A 25,404-nucleotide genomic window follows, 5' to 3' on the forward strand; every position below is an offset into this window, starting at 1 on the left:
CTTTCTTTCTTTCTTTCTTTCTTTCTTTCTTTCTTTCTTTCTTTCTTTCTTTCTTTCTTTCTTTCTTTCTTTCTTTCTTTCTTTCTTTCTTCTATTACTGTGATGTTGAGCTGAATTCCTCAAATTCCTATTGAGATTCCTTTTCTATCTACAACTCAAATATTCCATTTTAAAATACCAGCTGTAGTAGAATGCAAACCAGAAAGAATACACAATCCAGCCAGTAGATTAAATTTCAAGATATTTGAATCACACTGTTATGCTAAATTGTCTAAGAACACATTTTGGCCTGAATTTGCAGCTTTCAGCTTTCCTGGTTATTTATCACACTAAGTGCTCCAAATATTCCTGTTCTTTACTGCCATCTAGGAATACTGCTGACACACAGCCATTCCAGTTTATAGTGAAACTGCATATTACACTTGTATTGGGCCTGGCCTTATTCACGTGAAAATTAATTAGAGTTAGGATGGACTGCGTATTATACATTAAACCATACGTGTTTGAAGGCTGCCTTTGCAAAGCTGTGGCTGTGGATAACCTTAGCACTGAGCTCATGCGGAAAAGGATGCTGTAAATAAGTTTCCTGCTCTCAAGGTGGACACTCGCTCGCCATGAGGTCAGAAAGAGTATTCCTTTCTCTGCAGGTGTTCCAGTTACCTAACATCCTGGCCACTGGCTGGTGCTGGAGGCAAGATTGGGAGCTTAATGGTGCAGTGCACCAGTTTAGCGTGACAAAGTCTGTGCTATCATAAGGGCAGAATAGCTGAGACATTTGATTTTTTAAACAAAGAAATTGTTTTCCCTGACTAAAATGGTAAACTTCCATTTCTAGTACCAAGGATTTTACTTTTAAGCTTGCATAAAGTTTGACTAGACAAACTTTTTGTTTTTCTGTTCCAGCCTTTTTGGGAGAGGATCTTAAGTCAGGTATCTCTTAAGTGCATTAGTTACAGAAGCTGAAATACTTCTATCTAGCAATGCGGTAGGATTTTATGTTTCACTTTGAAACCTTGTGGGGGAAATGAAATAATCAACAGATATCAGATGAGATGAATACAGTTTCAGTTTGTGATGATGCCTGGAACTGTGAACTATTTAGAGTTTTTTGAATTTATAAAACTAAGCAAAAAACCTTGGTATTTTTGCTTTTGGTCTTTAGCAGTATTGTTTTACCACCGCTTGTAACCTTTAGTGTGACATTGCCTATTCACAGAGTAGTGAAAGAGTGGAAAACCCAAATTATTCGCTAAATATTTCACAACATTCATAGCAATTTATTCCGTCTAAAACAGTAAATTGGTTGCATTACAATGCAGGTATCTTTTATAATAACTAGTGCATCTCTTAATAAAAACAATGTTGAACATTTTCTCTTTTGTGCTAATTACTCATTTTTAAAGACAACATGGTATCTTACAGATGTAAAGACTGGGGATTTTTTCCCCTTTAACTTGCATTTAAATGCCTTCTATATCTGCCATAGTGTTATAGAAAATACGACATTGACATTTAAAACAAGTCAGAAGAAATTTCTAAATATCTATAATTGGGGGAAGGGGTGATGCTGAAAATTCACATAAAGGATTTTTGCATACTTAGAACTTAAAATAAGGAGTCATTAACTGTTCCAAATATCCTCCCACTTATAATAATAGGATGTCTTCAGTCAAATTTGCAGAATTTATTTTATTTTGCTAATTGATTGCTATATTCATCATTCAATGATATATTAGGTAGAGCTGGATTCTAAATGACTTTTCTCTGATAAGCCTTCCAATTAATTCTTCTCACACTGTTTTTCTGGTGACATCTGAACTTCTTTCATTATATAAAACACATCTTGAATAAGACATTGCTGAATAATAAGCAGGGATCCTAACATGCTCAAAATTAGAACCCCTGACAAAGTCAAATGCATTCTGATTTAGACAATGACCTCACCTAATGTCATTTTTGGTGGATCATACCGAAGGGGGGCATATAGCTATCTCCTTTTTTCCTGTAGTTGCCCTTAAGTGGGAAATTTTAAAGAAAAAATGAGGAGTAATTATAAATACTGTTATTTATGTGGTCTCGTGTTAAAGCTTAATTTAGATCATGGAGTGTTTGTGATTGTTATATTTTTATTCTACATCTCTTTACAATAGCCCCCCTCTTTTTTGTCTTCTTATTTATAATAATATCTATTTATTTGGGCAAGTAGAGAGGATAGGTTATTCCTTATGTATATTAAATGATGTACTGTATTACATTTGCTTGCGATTTGCTTTTTTCTTAATACGTCCGCCAGATTTCTTTTGCATAGATAGCATTTCATAAACCAGAGAACACTGATAATATCTGATTTAACTGACTTGCTAATACAAGAAGCAGATCATTTTAAATGGACCTTACATCTTTATAGGATGTTAGAAATGAAGACATTACTTCAAAATGTAGGTAATTATTGCCTCCTCTTTTATCAGTGCTATTTTCTGAGGTATTATCATAAGATAGCACTTTAGTATTAAGCAGGGCCCTAGAGTGGCAATAAATCAGTCCAACTGAGTCATCATTGTCCAAGGCATCTGAACTACTGAAATGTTGTGGATCCTACAGAGAGTGTGAAATCACTTGACCCTTGGCATTAACCTTTACTGAATGAATAGACACTGCTTTCCACATCGTGGAACAAAAGCAGAATAGTATTGATTAAACACCACATTCACTTGATATTAAATACTGGCTGAACTCGCTTCTTGCTTTTCAGCTCCAGTGGGAGAAACCCAGAGAGCTGCTGAGTCTCAGGGGGACACGTGTTTGTAATTCAGAGCAATGTTTTTCCTGCAAAGTTTTTTCTTTTTCTTTCTTTTTTTTTTATTTATTTATTTTTTTTTTTTACTTTTCTCTCCTTTCTCCTTGGATCAATAACTGGCAGCCATGATCAGCCATGAGTACGTATTGTCAATGCTGACCTGTGTACTTTATCACTCAAGGTGAGAGGTCACAGTGCTGTGACTAATAATGCACTAGTCCTTGGCATGAATAGTTTCCTGCCTCTAATGCAATCCTATATAAATATATATGAACGTATCTTTTAACACTCTGCTTTATTAAAACCTTTATTTACCAACCCCTTAGCTGTTGGCTTTGGAAGTCTTGATTAATCTACTGGATGGCATCATGTTTACAAAAGCTCTTAGTGCTTAGCTAAATGGTTTTGCTTTTGGCAGGAATGTGAGCTGTCTGGTACTTAGGAGTATCAAAGTTAGAGTCTTGGGAATTAGCTCCTAAGCCCATGTTTTGAAACAAAGCTGTAGCTTGATTTGATAGGTGGAAACTGAGAAAACCAAAGAAACAATATTAGGAGAAGAAAGAGCAGAAGGATTCGTTTATTAAGTTCTCCTACGTGTCACATCAGGAGAGATTCTGCTCTCACATATGTAACTTTAAGTCCAGAATGTCTTGACAAGATGCGCCTACAGTAAGTAAGTTGTTCCCATCCTTGTTGTTGATTCAGTGCATAAAAGGTTGACGGTGAAAAAGACGTGAAATACAGAAGCGCTTGCAGTAGTATCACTGATGGTCTGCAAGCAGAAGACTATTTCTACCTGGAATTACCTGTTTGGAAAGCTTGCCTAAATTTAACTCCCTCTCTAAAAGTAATGTTCCGATTTTTCTTTAGTAATTGTGCACTTTAAAAACAGGCTTTATACAATACATAGTGTAAAAAAGTCTAGCATTGGAGTTTTAGTCCAGATGATTTTGTAGGAATGAAAGACATTGGTATTCCATCACTTTTCCTAATAGTTTTCATTACCAGAGTCTTGACTGGTATTCTGTTTGTAAATTCCTAGTTGAGTGGGTTAAGAATGTAGCATATTTGATTGAATATTAGAATTCAACCTTTGAATATTCTTTAGGTAGATAAGACTCTTTGCTTATTTATAATATTTTTTAAATAATATTGAGAGAATGAAGAAAATGCTCTACAAGATTGCACAGATAACTTTTCTTTTTTTCCCGGTTATGGGGAAAAAAAAAGCCCAAAAGATTAACAAAGGGGCAAAAATAAACTGATATGAGAATACTGTTTTATTTCTCAGAAAAGAGAGAAATTGAACTATTGAGTGGATATAAGTCAGTGAATTTGTTCTGGACACCTAAAGCTAAGAATATAAAAATGACAGTTACAAAATTTCTGCAGAAGAGTATCCATTGACAATCATTTAATTCAGCAGCCTACTACTTTACGACTTTGCTGAGGATTTGTATGACCTAGTTTCAGTGTGTTTCTCTATTCCTGCTGCTAAAGCAGGGACATCTCAGTTGAGCAGCAAACATCTTGCTGTATAGCTTACCGTCTATGTTTAAAAGCTAAATTGGTATGAGTCCAGTGGTTGGAGAGAAACTGTACAACTGTTTTCCTTTAACAGCAGGAAGCACTTCATCTGTTCTGTCGAGTTGTACCACAAAAAATCAGTTTTGCTTAGGATCTCTCTTGCTCTTTGGCAGATACATTTTCTTATTAACCCAAATCTTATTTAAAAGAAAGAAAAGACTGGAATCTAGCTTATTACTTATACTAGTCACTTTTTATTTTTACTTTAGTGCTGGTAAAATGTGATTGATAAAACTCCAATTTTTTAGTGACTCTTAACTAAGAAGAGCAAACTGTTGAGGTGGAAGTGGCTTCTCTCTGGATTGTGTAAGGCTGTTCTTCAGGTACCCTAGGTGAGTCACACAGAGTGGACATTGTTCTCATACTTTTCTTGACCTACCTATTTATTAAGGTTGCACTGCTCCTTGTCCAGACTTACCTTCAGCTCTGCAGCATTTACCTAACATGTCATTATGCTACAATATTAATCATAAAGAACTAATAAACTGAAGGAATATATTTATGTAGTATATGTCTAGGTCCACGTAACAAAGAGTACTCTGCTGAAATTTAAATGGAGTTGATCTTCAAACAATGTAAGTGATACAGAGTACAAATAAAAGTAGATATCATGCTGGCGGATAATGATGGGAAGGATAAAGCCTCTTTAATGACTCGTCCTCTCTGGCAAAGCTGTTAAAGTTTGTACATACATGCATCAAAAAATATATACTACATATATTTCTTTCCTATAAATATCTATTTTCTACATTGTAATAAATTATTTGGAATGGTGAAGTCCATTGGGAGGTTTGCTGCAATCAGAAATCTGGTTAAACATCATGTTCATGCCAATTGGAGCTGTACTGTTTATATCCAAATTAGCAGAAATGTCCATCAGTAGCAGAATTCTTTGATTCTTCTAAAGAGACAAAGAAAAAATAAGCCTGAAAAAAAAATTGTGACTCAATCCTTTTTCTTGGAAAATGAAATAATGCTCACATTCCCAAATGTTATTTCTGTCAGCTGGAGGGGTGATGATAGCAGTATTTCCTCAGACGCTAAACTGTTAATTAGGAATGCTGTCTAGTCGCACAAAAACAAAACTAAGCTTTTGAGAATATTGGCCAATGCCAGTGAAGGGGTGAAAGGAGAGCAGTGCTGCTTTTACAACAAGAGGCACTTATTAAGTGCCATAAAGGCACTTAATTTTTCAGATGTGCTCCCAAGTAATCTATTAGTTGTTATTAGCCTGACTCTGTAGGCTAGTGCAAGCAGTATTTTTCACAGAAAGGACATTTATTTTCAAAATATCTACCTTATATGTTCAAGAAAAGGCACTACAAAGTTGTTATGAATCTGTTCAGTGACAAATCTTACATGGAGTGGGGCTGAGCATCACAAGGCCTTCATGGCTCGTATTTTGGCAAACCCATAAGCTAAACCAGAAAGATCACGGTTAGTCCGGGATGGTCAGGACTATCCTAGGTTCCTTGCTTGAGGTGGATCAGACGCTACAGTGATTTCTTGTTCATATATGCTTCAAATATATAGCATATAAACAGATTCTGCCATCAAACATGCCCTTTTTATTTATCTTCTCAAGCTAAGAACTATTAGTGTAACTGATTTCTTGATATTGTTTTATTTTTTCTCAGGATCAGCTTTTGAAATCTCACCTATCTTCAACATTTCAGCCATTTTGATTCATTTCTGAAGGAGTGTGACAAAAGCTGAATAATTCTAAATTTAAAAATATGTTTTAGAGGAACAGACTGCTAAAAGCAGTTAATAAAAAGAAACCTATGCTGTTCTGCCATTTGTTAACACAGAGAAAATATCACTGTAATACTGGCATAAAATATTGCTCAGGAGGAGTGAGAGTGACAAAAGCAGGCTCTTTGGAAGAATAGACAAAATACATCTTAAGATTTATAAGCAGCAGGATAGAGTTCTGTAATCTTTTCCCAGATAAAATCTCTATCTTTGGAACATATAAATTACCAAAAAGACACAGAGTTGGGACAGGGAAGACATTTCATGCACTCTTTTCCTCTCCAGTATCACTTCCCCTACCCAGAATTCTTCATTTGAGGGAGGGATGGAGCTGTCTTTAATAGTATTGTCAGCTTCGTGGAAAAAAAAAAAAAATCAATGTCTATGGCTGCGTTTTTGCAGAAGCAACACATTTTAATTGCTGGCAATTATTCTTTACAGCTTGGGAGAAATAAAAAAAGATAAATCTGCAGCATTTATTTGAGATTGCAGCATGACGGAGGACTGCTGTGATACCCCAAATATAGCAGAAAAAATGTGAACAGTCCATGTGAAATCAGTCTTAGATGATTATATGCCTCACAAGCCCTTTCTAACAATAGATGTAATTAATAAAGACTTTACAGTCTCCAGAATAATGTGCATTGTTCACAGTAGTCACTCTAAGACAGAACAAGGCCCACAGAACTGAGAAAAATGAATTGTGTGCAAAGTCTGTAAAGCAGAAGCAACACTTGGATCACTAATGGAAATACAAGGAATGAATGTAACTGTTGCATTTGTATTCCTCTTGATGGCCTAGTTTTCTGTTTTGCATCGATAGTTTAACAATTTTGTTTAACTGTTTTTGGCCCGTTATAGTTTTTTTCTTTTTTTTCTTTTTTTCTTTTTTTTGTTTCTTGCTTCTGAATAGCAAAGATAGAGATGATAGGTTGTTCTTGACATCGCATGTGCATGATTGCCAAGTAGCTAATGTTCCTTGCATGCAGTAAGAGATGTGGCATTGACTTTGGAATGAAGATCTGTGTTCTTTGGTCTTTAAATCTTTCCTGTTGTTGCAAGTGGGAAATTGGATATGGAGAGCATGGAACACGAAGGCTTGGAAACAATGGAAAACAGTTATCTAGTATGTTAATTTTACCAATGTACATAAGAGCTAATAACAATGATATAGAAAATATTCCAGTAACTGATTATATTTAAGGGGCAGGTCTTTCTACAGTGCATTGTGAATTTTGACCATTCAATGCCTTTTGATCTTTCTTGTTGATAAGAATTTCCTACATGAGTAATGTGAATTACAGTAGTTAGTCTCTTGTGGTTTACCTTGTAAAAGTAGAATCACTGCATTGTTTGCATTTGGACTTAGTTTTAAATCCCCTGTAACAGAAGCTGACACTGTTTGTTTGTTTTCTTTTTTCAAATTACACAGAACAGTAAACAAAGGATTTACTATAAGCAGGGTTTGCCATAGGGGTGTATGTGTGTGAGAAATACTACCTACACTAATATATAAAACACTGCTTCATAGACTAGCGGTCTGCTAAAGGCAAGTGCTTTGTAACTGACTTGTTAAGTGCAGTGTAAAAACTTGTCTGGTTTAGTACTTTAAGAATTGCTATCTTAATACAAGTTTATGAAGTAAAGGGCTGAAGGGCAGGTTGTATTCCTTGGGGCTGCGCTGGGCTTTTGTTTGCATCCTGACTCTTTTGGTTTGCGACTGCATTATCCAGGCAAAGAATATAACACAGACATACTGTCCAGTGGAAACGTGTGCCATTTTTTTTTCCCCGCTGTTTAACTTTAATATGTGTTTACTCACTGGGTAATGCCATTGATTTTCTTGGAGTTCTTCAAGGAAGAGAATAATCAAGATGAGCTGAATGGGAAAAAGGACCATGTATTTCTGACCTCCAGAACCGATGAGTGATTTTTATCAGTCTTTTTTGTGGCTTAGTTTAGCGTGAACTTGCTGTCTTATGGTACTGTAAGCTGATTCTTGTCAGAAAAGCAGAGGGGGCTTCTAAATGTGGGAAAGCTGGGGGCAATGCTGTGCCTCAAGTCCCTGGGAACATCAGCAATAAGTTTCTGGCACTTCTCTGGCATCTATACGTACTCTTTTTCTGTCTCTCTGCACAGTGATGAGAAAATGGTGTTTTTATGATTAATAATGTCCAAAAAAATTCATAATGCTGGCAAATAACAACTGGCAAATGCTCTCCATGGCTTGAGACTGCGGAATAGCAAACATTACTTTTCATGAGATTTCTTTTGACAGTGTTTCCCTTTTTTGTTCTCCCAGTTAGCTGTGCCGTGGGTAGCAAAGTAGAAACACTGTTCTGAACAAAATTTGGGCGGGGGCTGATGTTTTAAGCACTACATTGCATGACTCAATTATAGAACAAATAGCAGATTTAAAAGTATAAGCTGCTAAGAGATGGGCAACGATAAGAGCTACGTTTTATTTTAGGAGCAGCACTAATTTAAACAAAAGGTTGTAAAATCCATGCTCCTGTAAAACAAGGGTGACATCCCAGACCATCACTGTCTCTTACTTCAGATCTTTCCCATGGAGTTCAGGTTCTCGCAATATTTGAAAGCAGATTTTGCTTCTTTACAGGAGTTTATTCTGCAAAGAGAAAACTCGTGCATGCTGGCAGGATTAGTGTGAAAGGTGCAGTGAATTTTGTACTTGGAGTTTATAAAATGCAGTGGTTCCTATGCTGTTAGATCATTTATCTGGTTTTGTAGCTGTTGGTTCAAGGAGGGTGTCATTGTGTTGCGTGTGTTTTGAGATGGATGCTCACACAGACATTACCTGTATGTAGACTTTATTAAGTGGCAAAAAGGGGCTCTGATTCTGAACTGGAAAACTTGCTCGTCATGTAGGGATTGCGCTTTGTCCTCACCGCACTGTTGAAAGTTTGACTGTACCCTAGGAAAGCCAGTGAGAACCCTGTGAGCTTTTGGTGAGTGGTTTCAAATACACATATAGTATTTTATTGTGATTGGGCATCCATGTAAAGACTAAAGGTGCAGGTTTTAAATCCTCATTTTCTCAACGGAGTGTCTTTTGCTTTAAAATAGCAAAAGGATAGGATATATGCACAAATGTGGAGGTAATTTTTTTCCATTAAGATGCTACTTTCCCACAAGAAGTGGTGAGACTATTGGAATTTATGTGCAAGAGTGTGTGTCTCTGCAGGCAGCCCAGCCTATATAGGTATACAAATACCTATATTTGGATCTTAAGAATAGCAACTTTTACTAAATTCATGTGCTTCATTTATCTATGGATAGGTTAGAGATTTCAGGGAAAGACTGTAATACAGTATACACAGTGATAACATAATAGCTGTACATAGGCCTGCATGTTCTGAGGCATTTATTTTTAGTGCAAATATGGAAGCAAAGAATGGAGTTAAATTAGTGGGCTAGATTGTTCAAACAAGGCAAATGTATATAGAGAGGGAGTTAATTGTTTTTTTGTTCACTGTGGCCATTGTTCTAGTCTGTGAAAAAAGTCAGTTAAAACATGATATTGTCTGCTGCTGTTACAGCAACAAAGATTATGAAATACATTAAAAAGAAAAAAAAAAAAAAAAAAAAAAGAGTTGATCTTCCTAGCATTTTAAGTGGTCTTTTCCAAAACAAAATTAAATAGAAAACAAAAAAGGGTAATCTAGTAAGAGAATTCATTTTATTTAGTTTCTAAAAAATAAAAATATTCCTAATTCTTGAAAATCAAGGTTTGTTGTGAGGACTCCATGAACTTCTACTAGTGTTTTAGTGTTGCTCAGATCTCTCTAGCAACCTTGTTGAAACAAGGAGAAAATGCACGTATTTTATTCCCAAACTGTTGCTGGTATTGTCATATCTCTTTTTTTCTTCCTTTTTTTTTTCTCCCATTTCACTCTCCTCCAAAGGGTCTGTGGATTTATCTTCTGCCTGTCATTTGTCTTCATGCGACTTTAAAATAATTAATTGCGGCACTCAGTGATGATTTATGATTTTTACTGACATAATTAATGATACACATCGATTTTTCTTCTCAATTGAAGGAGTCACAACAAAGTTTTTATAATATATGTTAAAGGAGGGCAAAATAGCTTTTGAAAATTACCAATAGAATTTTCATTTTGTAACAGGAGGAACTGGTAAAAAATTTAACACTAGCAGCTAAAGGCAATTTAGCGAATGCAAGCTGAGGCGTTTTATCTGTAATATGCACAAGAATTTGGGTGAAATAAACATCCAAATAGTGCTATCCTCCAAAATTAAAGTAGGACTTTTATTGTTTTATAAGTAAAAAGTTTGTTTAACCTACTGATGTCTTTGCAGGTTGTTATTTTTATCCCTTTTACTTTTTTATTTAGTCAATGATTAAGAAAAGAAAAAGCTTGTAAAATTATTCTAACCTGGACAAAGAAAACGTATCTGAATCTTTTCTTTTTTCTCTTTTTTTTTTCTCTTTTCTAAAGAAAACGGCCCAATTCTCAGTATTTGATTTTTAAGCCAAGGGGATACGAATAGACTTTGAATAAGTTTTAAGTTTAGAATATTTATTAAAGCATCACAAAGTTTCAGACAAGCAAATAAAAATTGCTTTTGTTTTCAAAGCATTGCTTTATTACAAGGAGTGAGTTACTTCTGCATTTGCTTTCTTGTCAGGTTTTAAAGTTTGAAAATGAGAAAACTATACAATACACTGAATTTTGTGAAAAGGCACAGAGAAGATTTCCTCTGGATAATTGTTACAATACTTTGTATGTTTAATTAATGCTTAAAGGAAACTCATATCCAAGCTATAGAAAAGCAAGTTTTAAATAACAATTTCTCTATTATAATAATTTGTTCACTTTAGAATAATATAATTAACTTGGAACTCGAGCAAAGTAATTGTTAAATTGTCACTATTTCTATACAATCCACTTCTTTAGGACAACAAGCAAGGTAGAATTCTCTTTACACCACACTGTTATTAATAATAATAATAATAAAGGCAACAGTGGATGCGCCAAGTGTTGCAAACTTGATGTGAGCGTTTTCTGGTACCCCCAGTCAGCTGCCTATTAAAAGTGTGATCAGGTAGTTTAGGCTGTGACTAGCTGTGTCAACAGAAGGAAAGTGGAGGATTAGTCTCTATGGCAACAACAAAGTATCCCTGTTTGTAGACAGACAAATTCTGCTACATCTGAAAAAGATTGACAGGTCTATTCCTTTGCAACTGACCCATAGAAATTAGCAAGTAAAAGTTATTATACTGGGTTGTATTGAAGGGTTCTCAATATCTTAAAGTGCTCTTGTAAGTTTTTCTGCAGCATTTGCATGAGAAACCTGGCAGGAATTGTTCTGAGGTTTATATCTATGGTTTGATAGATTCTTTGTGGGGGAGTATTGCTGGTGAGAATAACTTAATTTTCAGTTCTCTGTATGACAGAATTGTTGGAGCATGGATTGAGGGAAAAACACACATCAAAGGACCCAGGCTGCATAATATGCCACATTTCAAAACCAGGAGACACTGTAGGAATATTATAACTGTATGCTCTCAAAAATGTGGGTTTAGAAGTATTTTCTTCCCCAATTAGCTGAAAATAATTGTAGTCCAGACTGCCTTAATAATTAAGATTTCTACTGGAAAGATTTCATACATTCCCAGAGATTCAGTTATTTAACTGAATAAGCTTTCTGTTTCACTTAAATATACTAGAGTTGGAAGGCATGAAGTGCCGCAATTGAAATATTCTGTTTCAAAATTAATAGTTTTTTTTTCTTTTAGGGAAAGAGGATTGAGAAATCGACTTTCTCATATAATTGTTCATAGGCATAGGCTGCATTTAGGCACTAGCTACAGAAATAAGTCTTCACTTTTAGGCCACTTAAGTGTAGAAATATTTTTTTTAAAATGCTTTTATTTGAATTTGTCCATTCATTGGCAAAACTCCATCCAAATGTGAACAAACTAGGGTTGTGCTTATTCTATTTTCTAAGCAAAAATTGAAGTGTATTTAGGTCTTCCTAATCTCTGTTTTTTCCTCTTAAATTTTGTTACTGCATATAATCCTTGTATTTGCAAGTACAATATTTAAATACACTTTAAGTTTTGACAAGAAAACTCTGTAGATGAAGTACATCCAGAAAATCATGGAAAATCACTAGAAAAACATTCAGCCTGCTTTGTTAAGATTTAAAAATTTTGTTTAATTCTGGGGGGCTTTGGTGATGTAAACTCCTTAACCAAATCTGCTGTAAAAGGCTTTGCGAATGCCGTACTGGTGGAATTAATTTCTGCCCTTTTTCAATCAAGAAATATCATTGGAGCAACTTTTCCCCATCGCTGTTGTTGAGTTTCTGTTTTCGTTGGAATGACAAAAGCTCCTGGGTCACAGAAAAAAAATAACCTTCCGTTTTGACCATGTAAAAAACGATTCCAGTTGTTTGGTGTTGAGCAGGTCCCGGCCAAGCGCCGCGCTCAGGGCCCCGCTCGGCGCCTACGCGGGTCTGTGGCCAGTGAGGCCTGTGGGGCTTTACTTTCTGTACACCCCTGGAGCCAGCCAACCCTTCCTAGGGCACGTGCTGCAATAAAATCAAGATGCAGCCTAGTAGCGTGAGGAATCCGGCCACAGTTTGAAGGTAATTTCTAGTATGTTTCGGATATGCGTGGAAAAATGGGAAAACGGCTTCCCTTCCTCAATATTAAGATGAAGGTTTTCTTCAGAATGGCAGAGGTGACAGCCTAGTCTGTATCGCTGCTACCGATTTCGGTTGAGGGCATCATTTCTCAAGGCAGAAATCTCAAGGTGAAGGTTTCAATCTCTGCCATCTAAGACAGCTGAAAATCCACTGGTTTCTACTTTGTTATTTGGTACATGTACTTGTAGGTGCATAGGGTCTGCAAACACAACAGGCAAGTCATGGCCTAAAATCTTCTTACCTCATCCCACCCTGCTTTTATTTTTTAATGTTTCCTGTGTTACACCAGCACTGGTCTGTCCCAGCCTGGCATGCTGTGTCTCCAGCACACAGAGCTTGCTGTAAAGTACAGCAAACGATGAGCCCATAGAAAGAGCTTACAGACTTGAGCCGGGTTTTTTTTTGTTCCTGTGGTTAACAAAAGCACAACTTCCCATGGTAAGTGGCTGACTAGGAGAAATGTGCTTTGCTTCAAAAGACAGAAACTAAACCTGAAGTTTTGACCTTCAACCCGCGTGCATATGCAGACTCTCTACAGGCTATTTTTTAGTAAAGGTGACAAACTTGCAGTTTCCATGGATATCTTGATTTGTAAAACACCCAACATGACTGTTAGAAAACAGAAGTAATAAAATAAAGGTTCAGGTTATTTAAATATTTGTTTTGTATCGGGAACCAAGGGGAAAATTTGCTTTGCATAGTTACTGAAGCTTTATATGTCCAAAGACCAAGTGAGGTTACTTTAGGAAGATCTATGTATATCCTTTTTCTCTTTTTTCCTCCTTTGCTTGCCAATTGATTATGTTTAGCCTGCAGTTTTCTTTATTCTTTTACAGAACTTCATGGCAAAGCCTAGCTAATGCATCACTGTAACTCACTGCCTTTAAATTCTGGGATTTATTTTTCCTTTCGCAACTCGACAATTGTCTTATTTTCTTCACTTGCCTGAACCTGACATAGCACCAAGGCGCCGATCCCTATCGCTGTCGCTCCTGCCTCTCTGAACAGGTCTTTGCATATCCTATCAATGAGCTGATCAAACCGGTGACTGTGGGATTTCGTGGCTTTTGACAGCTGAAACTGCTGTGCTTTTCTCCAGCTAATTATTGTTTTCAAGGGGCAGTCACTATCAGAGCCTACAAGCTTCGTTTTCCACCCCCACATCGGGCTAGAAATGCTTAAAAGATTCACCTCTCCCTCCCTCTATCTACTAAGATTAGTTTAGTAATAAAAGAGATGGTAGTTAGCATGAAATGTAGAGGTGTTTCTTCATATTCAAATTAAGATACAGGAGAGAGGGGAAAAAAAAGCACAATATCTGCATCATTCTATAGAGATTTGAAATAAAATGCTGCCTCGGATGTTTTTTCATCTCTGCAACCTTAAGCTTCAACGCTTTAAGGCAACACTTAATGGTACTATTTTAAAATGACTCTTACCTCAGCCTTGCTTATAATCCTTGTATGGGCTATGTTTTGTCTTTTCTCTGGTCTTTAGGAAGTCATAAAAGTAATGGGTTCTCTCCTTGCCTTCATTGCGGGTCAGACGGAAGAAAGAAGTGTCTCTGTGTGCGATAGCCTCTTTCTTGTTACCTGGTTGCTGTCCTAGAGTTGTGTAGAGGCTGCAGCTCTCTGCTAATTTTCTGCTGATTAGAGACACAGGCAGTTTTACCCATCTTCTTTCTCGAGCTGATTTGCATTGGCTATCTTTGTTTGGGATGGGAAGAAAGCTAGGGACAGAAAGCTAGGGCTTATTCAGCCTGTTAGGTACTACTATATTTCATCTCCTAATGCTGAAGCTACAAAGCATCATTTTTCTGTGTCACACACACAAAAAAAAAAAAATAAATAAAAATAAAAAAAAAATAAAATAAAAATGTAGTAAAGGAGAGCTGGTATAGAATTTTGCCTCATCTTTTCAAAGATGCTGATACTAACACAGTTTATTGTGTAAAGATTGTAATCTTGCATAACATGCATATTTAGCCTATGTGGAGATAATCTTTTTCAAAGCAATGCAAAAATGAGAAAAATGCACATGAAACAAGAGCTTTGTCCGGAGCAGTAAATCAAAACTAGATCCTGTACATTGACATGCTCCAAAAACATGCGTTTTTGGAGAAAAGATGGGTTACTTTTAGATGATTGCTTTATTAAATAGGATAAACTTTGAATTTAATTTAAAAATGAAGACATTAGGCTTTCATTTACTGCACTATTGGAGTGGGACAAAATATTACAAGAGTTCCCCATACTTTGCCGGGAAGCAGCTACAGCCGGAAGGGACTTAACGTTTTAATTTATTTTTATTTACACTTTTTAGAAAATAAACTCTTTGGCAGAGGCATCGTGTTCTCCCAGTACTGGAAACAATAATAAACATAGATCAATCATGAGAACAATTATTCTGTTATTGAAAAACATCCCTACTCACACTGCCCCATAGAAGAGAGTCAGAGAAGAGGCAGAATATGGAGCACAGTAGCATAATCTGCTGTGATTTACAGACCGTAAAACGTAGAGTTTCATTTAATGTATTGAAGAGAGGCATTGTGCAGCATTATCACTTTCGTTCTGCAAAATCAGTATTCATCCATTAAGGAAATAACATGTATTCCACTTACAGGTTGTTAGAAGGGTGCAAATCCATTCTTTAGAAGGGTTAGTGGACATGCAAAATGGAAGGAAGCTAGCAAAAATGAGCACAGTTACAGCTTTTCTCAAAAAGAGAGAGAGAGAGAAAAAAAAAGCAATTTTGAAAATGGCATGTAAGTTAAAGCTGCCCCTGGCCAGCTTTAAATTATGTGATTCTCACTTATGCAAGATGCTGCTAGAGGAATTCCTTGGCTCTCATTAACATGGAATAATCCCTCTAGACTTCGCACTCAGCAGACATACACAGGCACACACACATTTGTAAAGTCAGTTGCACGTTTGCAACTGCAAAGCAATCTGCAAAGACTCTTCAAGCAAAAAGACTTTCTCAAGTTCCCCGTATCTTTTTAGGCAGTCCTAAAGTACTTTCCAGAAAGTTTATTCAGAATAAGGAGAGCGCACTTTATTTTTGCTGCAGTAGCTTCCCTGCAGCCTCCGCACGGTGCGATGGCTCCACCAGCTTCCTAGCCAGCCCTGAGCTCTTGATTCTATCCTAACATTATGGTCAACCATAAAGGTGAGGACACAGGAAGACTGTGTGAAGGGAGGCTAACTCTCATACCCTGCATGGGACTTTTGAAATGCTATCTAGGAAAATTGGACATGGAAATCCCTATCAAAACCAAACCTACAGGCAACTCCAGCGTCATGTTCATAAAACCCCTAATGCTGAGAGTACAATGCAAAGCAAAGAGCTCGGATTACAGCCATCAAACCCAGACTACTGAATGACATTTTAATGTGAAATAGTACCGCTATAGTTTACACAAGTCTCAGAGCTTGGGTGCTTAATTGGCTCCTCCCAAGCATCCGGGATCTTCTGTAGAGGAGCTGTCCATGCAACCAGTTTATGCTGTTGAGAATTAGATGAATTTGGGCTCAACTTGCTCAAGGCAAAGCTTGTTTTTTTCTCTAGCAAATTAGTTCCCCTCATTCTCCCTCCTCCTGTTTCTGATTTCCGACTTTCTAACCCGTTCTTATTCTTTCCAATTTCTCCTCAGCATGGCAACCTGTGTGGAGAAAGGTAGGAGAAAGTAGAGCTTGCTGTGTGAGAAGACAACTCGGATTTAGCAAAAAGGCAGGGTGGAAGCATGGGGCAGTATTGCTAGTTAGGGGCTAATGAGCAGAAACAGACCAATTCCTGCTCTGGGAATGCTGGATTTCTGTCAGTGGGAGCAGATCTGTAGCCCCACCTGGAGGCATTACTCAGGGACTAGCTGCCACAGTGTGCCACAGCACAACAAGGACTAACAGAAACCCCAGAATCTCTTTGTCTAAGCTTCCCTGGCCTAAAAATTCTGGGACCTTAGCTTTGGCTTTGCGTTGTGAGCCCAACTTCTTGCAGTGGACTAAATAATGGGGGATGAAAGATCAGTTGCCTCAGGTGAAGTGCTGCTCCAAGCTCTATTTATGCAGATAATGAGGGAGGATTTGAGGGACTGAAGCAGGACGAGATGGTGCTGGAAGGCCCCTCTGCTTATTGGTTTTATGAAACTCTACATTAAACAAGTGAGCTGCTGCTTTTTCTCTCTCCCCGTGCCCTCCTTTTATTGCTCGCAGACATACCTTGTTTCTATTACATTTACAACTTGGACGTTTTCTATAGAAAATGGGTCAGGCAAGACGACAATTACATTTAATAGAAGAATCATTGGAAACGTTTCCATTGAAAGTAAGCTGCAGCTCAAGTTTTAAGCCTACTGCGAGGTGGATCCTAATCTCACCTTGCTGCAGGGAAATTGGAAATCCTTTAGGAGGCAAAGGAGTCAACGGGCACCATGAGAACTGAGGCCAGCGTGTCCCAAAATGGAGCTCGCCTCAGATGAAGGAAACAAAATAAGTGCTTGTTACAGTTAAGGAAAAAAATGTATACTGTTGAGAAGGATAAGTTTTAAACAGGAGATGATGGGCAATATTTCTGAAAGGCATACATCTTCTTAATTAAAAGCTCTTCAAGAGCTGTTAGAGGTTTGTCAGAGCAGGAGGAATGTGCCTGGTATTCAGGTTCAGGAGCTTGTGAATGTGCCTGGAATTCAGGTTCAGGAGCTTGTATGCAAGTCTGCCAGGGTTCTGCTTCAATTTAAATAGTATATCTGTATCAATTAGTTGCAATGTGATTTATATTGATGAATGATACTTGCAATAATGTGTTGTCTTCTGAGTTTTCTCCACTGTAGTTGTATTTTCTTTCATTCTTGCTATACTGAAAAGCTGTGGTTTTTTTTTTAACCATCAGTAATTTTAAAACAGTTATGTAAATAAAAGTACTGCAAACCAGAAAGTGCAGCAAGGGGAGAAGAAATTAGGTGATATTTTCCATTTTTCTCCTTAATTCAGCAGATGTTAAAATTGTTGCAAGGAATATGAAACATCTGGAATATTTCTGTCTAGTCATATGCAGCTACTAAAAAATCTGCTTTTGAAAAACCTCTTCAGCATGATTTCATCTAAGCTGATTTCCCATATCCTTCCTAAGCTATTTACTTTCCTTAAAAAATATATCTGGTTTTGTATTCCAGCATGATTTTTACCAGGGATTTTTGCAAGTTAGTAGCAGGCGATCTAACAAATTGATCATCTTGTGCCTTTAAAGAAAGCGCAAGATGGAGAGTGCGGCATCCAACTAGAACAGAAAAGTCAAAACAGCCAAGGTAGCTCTGGGCATTGCCGGGCACCTCGGTGTGTGACTCCTGCCCAGCTCTCCCGCGCTCGGGCTCGGGCTGCAGGGAGCTCCGGCACCTGCGGCCGCCCGTGGGACGGTGCCTCTGCTCGGGGGGTGCCCCCCGCACCCCTCTCCTAGGGCAGGGGAGATGCTGCGCTGAGCGCAAAAGCATCAAGAGCTCTGCAATGTGTCAGCCGGTTAGCTGCAAAAATGTTAGATTTGCTTTCGAAATAACAGCTGGGATGCTCGTGAAGAAGCTGCAGCGAGGCAGTGTCAGAGTGGGATTATTTGTCAGAGACCATTTCCAACAAAACTGTTTCTTGGTTTTTTTTTTTTTTTTTTTTGCTTCTGCAATTTCTGAGATTGTGACATAATGAATAAATACAATTTTCTAAGGTCTGTGCATATATGGATGAGTCTCTTACCTGAAAAATGCCATATGACTAATAAATTGCATGGTTCGTGATATAGGAAGGCTAAGATTTCTGTCTATAGAAGTAAAGATTTTGTTAAATATACAACAGATTTTTGCTTTCTGTCAAAAATAAAGAATAGAATATTATTGGCTTTTGAGGAAGACTAACTTCCTTTTCTGCCACATTTCATGATATCAGCCTTTTAAAATTTGTGACACAGAGCATAGCTCCAGATATATTTAGTGCAGTAGTTAGCAGAATCTAATGCATTTTGTCAGAAAACTGAATCTCTTCATTTCGGTGTGTGAAGTGATTATGTGCGAGTGAATCTGCTCAGACTACCCAGATGCAGATGGAAGTGGAAACATCAGATTAAAACGAGAGCATTATTTCTCCAAACAATTATTCCGAAAACATTTGAGAGAAGCCACTTCACAGCCAAAGCATATGCTTAACTTCAATAAGTACTAGTTTTCAAGCTTATTAAGATTCATCTAATCATCCTGTCTTAAGTTGGCACTTCTGATTACAACAGTAATTTGTTCCTGGTGTTGATCTCAAGTACTATAGACTAGCTCTGCAGAAACAGCTTCCAGTTAAGGACTGGGTTCTTTCTTGTGTCGCTGTAGCCTGCCATTGATTTGTTTGTGGCATTTTTTTGTTTTGTTTTTGACAGAAGGCTTCAAGAATCTAATACAAAGGATATGTAAAAAATAGAATAAAATGTGCCAAATAAATGGAGTGAGCAATTAACAAAGGATAGCAGGATGTTAAAATTTCTAAACTCAGTTTCCACATGATTATTTTTCACAGGACTGTATGGTAAAAGAAAGTGTTGCTTTAAATCAGGGTGAAACTTTTTATCTTCTGTTTCAGAAATTAATTTACATAATATTGAAACATGGAAATCAAACCCTGATTTAACCAATATTACAAAAAAAAAAGAGAATGTAGCTGGTGAAGTAATACTATATTAAATAATACTAAAGGTGAGTTTACATTATGAACGAAAAAAGGTATCAAACTACAGCAATCAATGTTGTAGACAATATCTCTTAAATCTATCATGCTGCCTTTTGCCCTTTATAATATGAAGTCAGAAGGAAACAGCTATAATGAATGAGCGTGTCTCTATTCGTGTTGGCTTTGGTTCTGTAGGAAACCTGGCAATGTGACATTTAGTGTGATTAATTCTGGATCAAGGCTCAGGTTTATATTTTCCCACATACATGCATAAAGAGGTGTTATTAATAAAAATAATTTTACAAAATCCAATACAAAGAAAGACTATTTCTAAAAGTACACTGCAAGGTAGACTCAAAAGCAAAAGAGTGAGTATTTCCAGGAGGAAATATCTGCTTATGTTTTGCAATGTCTTTTTTTTTTCCCCTTTAACAATACAGTTTACAAAGTGAAAATGATTAGAAAAGTGCATGCAAAGTTGGCTTGCTTATGTATAGCATCTTTTAAAAGATTTAAATGATTTGCTAAGTTAGAAATAATTCAGAGCCGATGCAAAAACCAGAGCATACCGTAAAGTCTGCTGCATGAGAAACTTGGCCAAGATTTTTTCACATGTCACATCAGAAGAGGGCACTAGTGATCCATTAAAAGTAGGCAGTGTGACACTGCTTTTGTTTTGCCATATTTAATAATAATAATAATAATGATAAAATTTCCACACTTAATATTGAGGGCATTTGTGTGCATAATTAAGATTATAAATATATAATGGTAATTCCAAAAGTTAAATAATTAATAGATTGTATGTAAATATAATCTGTTGTCTCTCATTGTCTTTTTATATTATTATTGAAATACTGTGGTTACAGTTCACATCCTAGCTGTAACAATGAGCTAATGTGGATTATTTAATACCTTGTTTTGGTAATTTGTAACATTAAGGAGGTGAATTCTATTTGTTCAGTCTTTTGATAAGGAAAGTTAAATATGTTGCAGAAAACGCAGAAATTCAGGCTTCCCTGTTTAAAAACTAAGATATTTACATATGTTGTGATTTAAATTATTTTACAGCTAGTGCAACAAAGAAAATATTTTAAGTATTCATCTAATTTTTTTATTGTGTACATTAGATTAAGGATGGGGGAGAAATATGTTGTACCATGATGCCTCCTTTCTTTTCCTTGTTGGCTTATTCGCTCCTCTGCATTTTAGCAGTTTTGTTAGAATTGCTTTGGCCTATAAACTGAGGTCAAGATGAGGTGGCTGCTCCATTTCACAGAATCAACTTTGGTATGTGAGCTATGTGAGCAAGGAAAAAAAGAGATGAACAATAATATGGTTTCTATCCTTTGTCCTCGTTTTCTTGCTGTGTATAGGATAAAAACTGGCAGCATGCATAAAACTGCGAAAGACTTAAGTCAGTCTTAGTAACAGCAAGAAAAAAAACAGCTGAATTCTTGATTTGGATGTTGCTGAGCGATGCTGTATTGTTACAAAATACCTACTTATTGGAAATGTATGCTGGTAGTGTTTGTGAAATAGTGATCTGTGCCCAGTTAATGAGATGCTCTTTTGAAACGTCCACTACTATTTTCATGTGGAAAAATGAGGGTCAGTGACAAGCTGAATTTGGCATTCAGCTAAATTTTAGTAAATTGGGTCAAGTTCAATAGGAGAAAGTAACAATTTTAAGTATTTGACGTTGAAGTAGGTGCAAATGTGAAGTTTCCAAAACCAAAGATATTATTTAGGATCCAAATGGGTTTCGTTATAGATTATTTGCAAGTTACCAGACAATTTCTGTGTTGATTTACTCAGGAGCTAATCAAGAGTTTTGAAGCGGATGTAAAACCTAAAATGGTGGTGCAAGGAAAGCTTCTTTTTATCTGAAAGGCAACTTCAAGCTCTCTGTTTCATGACTACTGGTAAGTGCTTTACGTGTGTATATAGCCAGGCATTTTTTAAACAAATGTGTGTGCTTTTGTGTAGGAAACTATAATGCTTCTGGATCGGCCATTTAATCTAAGTTAGCACATCTCTGACCTCATACCCTGACATCCTAGGTTCTTTTATTTCAGTTTTCCTAATGCTACAAGTGCTTTTCAGAAAATTATTGCTGAAAGTTACTGTCAGGATAACTGGAAACCAATCGTTTTCTAATGATGGTACATGCCTGATGACTTCCTGACAAAACCCTAGATACTGAATTTGGAGTTTTGAGGGAAAAAAAAAAAAAAAAAAAAAAAGACAAACCACCAGTATGTTTTTAATTGTGGCCTGAATTCCGAGAAGAGATGCCTGCCTTATGTGAGCTCCAGTCACTGCCTGCATGGGTTTTATTCTACATAGTTATAGTATATTTGATAGTGGTTGCAGTGTGGCCATTGAAATGGCATGCTCAGTATGGGCTTCATAAGATTTTCAGGAACCTAATGCCTCATGAATTAGCTAGTCCAGTTCCCGGATATTGCCTTTACTTCCATGTCTTTGTGCTTACGGCTTACGCTGCCGTCAATATCTGAATTTTAATCTGAAATAACAAGTCCGAAAGCTACAAACTGCCTCAGTTAATCTTGGTAATGACTGATTTTGAGGCTTATTCAGTATTAGTTTAAATGTCACTTTTGTGTTCAGTCATTTCAACTGAAATATTTATCACTTGCTGCAGTGGTAAATACAAGGATCATATTGGAATTGACTTCTTAATGAATGCAGTTTGACCTTTCTACAGAGAAAAACACAATTTTGGTACTTCCCTAAACTTCATTGCAAAGTCATTGAGCTGAACATTGAGCAGTTTTTTTATGAAAGGTGCAAAAGTCTTTTGCACTTTTTTTAATCCCTGATTTTAATAAGTTTATTGTTGAGCTGACTCAATACATATTAATACTCCAAATCAAAACTGTTTTAGTATACAAGAAAAAATATTGCCTGTTACTTTTTTTTTTCCCTGCTGAAAGGTAAAAGACATGCTTACAATAGAGTAGCATGAATACATTTTCTATAATTAACATAGACAGAGATTGGTTATAGATGCAGGGCCATGCCTGTATGCTTCTCCCTCCTTGAACTCTTTCTGTAGAGCAAAGATGATCAAGAATCACCTCTCTTGATTTCCCTTTTCCTTAGGTTGTTTCCTCATCAGTATTTGCTCAAAATGGAGAGCTTTCCAGTCCTGAAATCAAATTGCCTGCAAAATGCTAAAACCTCTAAAGTTATCTTTACTTATGCTAATATGTACCTCACATTCTTAATTTCATATTGCCATTATAAAAACACTTTGGTGTCCTGAAGTGAGGAAAATGTGTCAGACAAGAGAAGGAATTCAGATTTAAAATTAAAGGTCTGGTTCAAATTTTATATTACTGTGGATTTGCACTAGCAATCTGAATTCAATTTAAAAAAAATACAAAAAGTATTATGGATTTTCATACTGAATTCAGTGCAAATCCTCATTTTTATTTTGCTCATAGTTGCAGTGACATTTCTATTTATAACAGAGTCCACAAACAGGTAACCCCAGGAAACAAGAGTGCTTGCTCCAGCACTGAGACTGTCACATGGTACAGGAGACTATGATAAAAGTAAAAACTAATTTACACTCATGTAAATTTGAAATTAATTCACTGAAATTTCTGGAGTTATTCCAGAAATACCTCAGGGGAAGTGGAATCAAAGTTGATGAGTTGAGGGTGTAATATGTAATAATATCAATATTTACTCAGTTTTATCAGCTTCTAAATGATAGAAAAAGAGAGTTAATACGGATTCCATGTGTCCTGAAACTGAGAGATCTAACTGATTTTTTTTTTTTTTGGCTTGCTAATTGTTTTCACAAAGCAGCAGTGAGTGCTTAAACTTTATATAAATAGGCCAGAGCTAGACTGGCAAAAAAGATTCGTGATTCAGTGGAAGGCTTTAGCATTAAGAAAGCAAGGAAGAAAAAGAAGTTCCATAGTTCTATGTCCTGTTTTTTTTTCCTGTTTTTTTTTCCTACATAGGCCAATAAGCAGGTCACTTAAAGTGATATATGGATTTAAATTAATTCATGTGGCAATATTCAGGGAAGCAATTAATTTCAAAAAATAGTGTAGGAATCAGAAGAGATCAAGTAATCAAGTGTTCTTAAACTTTCAGCAAGTTGAACTAGAACTCTCTCTCATTGTTAATGTTTGCATTACCAATTGCTATGGAAAAATCCAAATATCCATCTTGACTTCATCTTTGCAAGCAAAGCAAAAATGCTTTTCCAAATCATTTTTCAATTATATGCTAAATATATTTATATAAATATGCTTTTATATCCTTTATATAAATATAAAGGATATTATCTGTCAGTATTTGTACGTCTTCCAGCTATAAACTCAGAAAATACTGCTCTTTTCTTTTGTCAAGTGACATTCACTAATCATAATTTTTTTCATATTTTATTTCTGTGGCATAGGATTTTATTAGTTCTTAGTTATTAGTGAAAACAGAAGTACAGAAAAGATGTTCAACTTGTATTTAAGGCTGCACAGCTAATAGGAATTCTTAAGGCTTCTTGTTTTGGTCAGAACAGTCACAGAACACTTCCATAAAATCTCTTATACAGATCATATGCACAGTGCAACACAGCAGCATTTCTGGAAAATTGGAATCTTCCTGATTGCGGCCATTCTTCTTGTCCTGAAACGCAACAGCCTGAGGAACATCACATGACTGGTCAACAGAATAAAGGAACCATCAAGATGGGATTTGGCCCTATTGACAATTTGTTAAAGAAGAGGAAAAAAAGATTTAAAATATATTTCAAATGGATTGAATTTGGGAGAAAAACATGCTTTGCAATTTAAAGGCTTTCTGCTCTTTTTGAAAAGAGATGATTTCAGTGCAGTGAAACATCAGGAAGGGGGGTCACCAAAAGTACTTGTTTTGCACATATTTTGCTCTTGTTATTGGACTTGTTTTTGTGAAAATTCTAGCCTTAAGACTATTGTGATTCTTCAGTTGGCAGCTGAATGCTTTTTTTTGGTGAATTATTTGTAAGTAATGTTGATAGAATTTCTGGCTCTCACATAAATTGCTTGTATATATGGTACCTATTCTATTCTGCTTTCTATACATTTTTTTTCTTTCTTTCTGTTTGAAGGCTGGTGACTGATATATAGCTTTGAGCTTGAATTCAGCGAAGGGTTAAGAGAAATGGACTGGAGATTTTGAGCTAGCTATGTTGCTTTGAGCCTAAGACACAGCAGAGAGGAGAAATGAGGCAGGGATAAAGCTTTGATACTATCTGGTGGACTTTTCTTTCTTCTCTGTTCCTCCCTTTCTTTTGTGTTTCACAGAATAATGACAGCTAGAACTTCAAGCCTAAAAGTGTTCTGCATTCTGTCAAGCAACTCTTAACATGCCTGTTCCTCCATAGCCTCAATGTCTTTCTCATAATATGTGCTCAACTGAGAACTAAACGATTTGTCTAATTATCAAACCTGTAAAATGACCTTTTGGTAGATTCTTAGATTCAAGTTGTCATGTGTCCCCACTTCCTTTCCTGTCCTATTGCCCTTGACTCATGAATCATTACCAGTAATAAAGATACTACAGGTGAAATTCTTCCTGCTGTGAGGTTTCTGAAGGGTATATTGAAAGTAGACCTTTCAATTTTGAATATAATGTTGATGAAGTCTATATTTAAAGTTGCTACTCAACTTCTATTGTAAATCTCTTTTTCTATATTTGTATGGAACTTTATCAAAAAATCCCTCAAGATTTGAACCTTTATTGATGTCAACTCAGATGATTTTTAATCACTAAATTCTAAAAAAAAAAGTAATCACTTAATTTTCTTTCTTTTTTTTCCCGAGAACTTTTGGAAGCATATTTATTATTTCA

General features: G+C 36.2%; 1 long non-coding RNA gene across 1 annotated transcript in view; it reads left to right on the forward strand.

The window, feature by feature from the left end:
• LOC112951413 overlaps positions 1 to 25,168 on the forward strand; it is a 64,775-nt gene extending 39,607 nt beyond the window's left edge. The window contains exons 2-3 of the long non-coding RNA XR_003250192.1: positions 21,349 to 21,455; positions 24,125 to 25,168. This is a non-coding gene — a long non-coding RNA (uncharacterized LOC112951413). The remainder of the gene's footprint in view (positions 1 to 21,348; positions 21,456 to 24,124) is intronic.
• The last annotated feature ends 236 nt before the right edge of the window (positions 25,169 to 25,404 follow it).

This window comes from Nothoprocta perdicaria, unplaced genomic scaffold (genome assembly GCF_003342845.1).
Source record: "Nothoprocta perdicaria isolate Ctin4 unplaced genomic scaffold, notPer1 scaffold_35, whole genome shotgun sequence".
NCBI lineage: Eukaryota > Metazoa > Chordata > Aves > Tinamiformes > Tinamidae > Nothoprocta > Nothoprocta perdicaria.